General features: G+C 43.1%; 1 non-coding gene across 1 annotated transcript; it reads right to left on the bottom strand.

The window, feature by feature from the left end:
* Positions 1-759: 759 nt before the first annotated feature.
* LOC126031848 (U1 spliceosomal RNA) lies at positions 760-923 on the bottom strand. The gene has a single exon (XR_007503663.1). It is a non-coding gene; the product is annotated as a U1 spliceosomal RNA (small nuclear RNA).
* Between the last annotated feature and the right edge of the window lie 1,329 nt (positions 924-2,252).

Here is a 2,252-nt window from a genome sequence, read left to right as displayed (position 1 = left end):
CTAACCTCCATGCTTTCATGCCGGCCCCTCTTTCATATCTTTCTAACTTGTAGCTTCTTCCACAACACTATTATTATATCATATGAATATATAATGATTACTATTATGAATAATAACCAATATTTTGTAATATAATAACCTGTATTAAATTATTAACATACATTTAACAACATACATTATTCATATATCAAATTATTCATATAAGAATACAATATTATATCAATTAATATATAACTAACCATGTACTTATGTTATATGATATAATCGTACAATACAATTAATATAATCAATTATATTCTATTCATACGATGTATTATTATTATTATTATAGAATTGGCCATACCTGCTTGTGCTCAGGGATCATTTTTAGGTAGTCCTCAGTATCTCTCTGGCCCCACAACACAATTATTCATTGAGCTTCTATGCTGAAGATCTCAGAAATGCCCATGCTGAGCCCCCTCATAGACTCAGTCGTTTGTACATTTATTCATTCATTGACTAACTAACCAACTCTTCTGAGGAGCATCCATCTGAGGAGCCAGGATCCTTGTTAGGGGCTGGAAATACAAGGATAAACAGGAGAGATGTGACCCTCTGTAAACAGAGGCCTTTGAATTAGTCCTCATATGCATCTCAATTGTTTTTCTTTGAATTAGTCCTCAAGTGTAGCTTAATTGGTTTCCATTGGTATGGTTTCCCCATTGCCTTTTCATCCAGCTTTTTCCCCTCTCCTTGGGTGTGGGCTTTTTTTTTTTTTTTCAGGGGAGAGCACAAATGCAATCCCCTACTACCACAAATTATGCAGTCGAGTTTCCCACATTTGGGAAAATCACAGGGGTCAGTATACTTGGAGTGCAATGGGTGAGCCTCGCCCTGGGCAAACCACCTTCGTGATTATGGAATCTCCCCTGCCAGGTAAGTATAGGCTTTGTTTTTGATCTTAAAAAACGGTAGTCAGAGGCTTTCACTGTATGCTGCCATCTTGGCTTGTGGTTCCACATTACGGAGTGACTAGCTTATCTGTGAACAACTTGCAGTGAGTCTTTTGCCTCCTAAAACCTTCATATCTGTGTGGATTATTTATTGTGGGAAATTACTACTGGACCACGGTCTCTTGTTCTTTCTGGACTGGGGGCATGGGATTCTGTTTTTCCCTCTTGGGATTGTAGATTGCTCAACCTGCTATACAACTGGTGCCCAAACAGGGACACACAACATCTCTCTTCAGGGAGACTTTTTTTGGGGGGTATGGGGGTCCCACACTGGTGATGCTCTGGGGTTCCTCCTGCCTCTGCGCTCAAAAAATTGCTCCTGTCTCGGTGTACCATATGGGACACCTGGTATTGAACTGTGGTCCATCCTGCGTCAGTCACATGCAAGACAAGCACCCTACCACTGTGCTATCATTCTGGCCCCAGGGAGACTTGTTTTAAAAGCAAATAAAGGGGGCCGGAGAGATAGCATGGAGGTAAGACATTTGCCTTGCATGCAGAAGGATGGTGGTTTGAATCCCGGCATCCCATATGGTCCCCCAAGCCTGCCAGGAGCGATTTCTGAGCATAGAGCCAGGAGGAACCCCTGAGCGCTGCTGGATGTGACCCAAAAACAAAACAAAACAAAACAAAAAAGAACAAATAAAGAAGACGTTTTGCCCAGCAAGAGAAAGTTTGGTTTAGTGATGGAGAAAATTGTGACTTGACTTACAGAAAGTGCTCTCAATCCCTGACTCTGTCACCACATTGAGGGCTGCAATGGAAGAGGATTATAGGACGAGAACTGGAAGTGTAAAGGCCCTGGGGTAGAAAAGGGCTTGATTTCCACAGTTTCAGTGGGGAGGTGGAAAATCGGGCACCAAACCTTACAGAAGGCTGGTGGGCAGCCTTTTTGAACAACAGTGTTTTCTCTAATTGTTCCATATATTGGGGGTGACTTAGGTGTAGTGCAGAGGAAAGAGATGACAACTTCAAGAAGGGTGTCTAGGGACTGGAGTGATAGCACATCAGTAGGGCATTTGCCTAGCATGTGGTTGAGCTGGGACAGATGCAGGCTCAATCCCCGGCATCCCATATGGTCCCTCAGCCTGCTAGCAGCAGCAATTTCTGAGTACAGAGCCAGGAGTAACCCCTGAACACCACTGAGTGTGGCCCCCCCCCCCCCAAAAAAAAAAAAAAACAAAGGGAGGTATCTAAGACTTGGCTCTCTCAGGTACACAGGAAGTGCCTGGAAATATCTCGGATTGATGAGAATCTGCT

This window comes from Suncus etruscus, chromosome 15 (assembly GCF_024139225.1).
Source record: "Suncus etruscus isolate mSunEtr1 chromosome 15, mSunEtr1.pri.cur, whole genome shotgun sequence".
Taxonomy (NCBI): Eukaryota; Metazoa; Chordata; class Mammalia; order Eulipotyphla; family Soricidae; genus Suncus; species Suncus etruscus.
The sequence above is the reverse complement of the archived record's forward strand: the minus strand, read 5'-3'. Positions and strand labels throughout refer to the sequence as shown.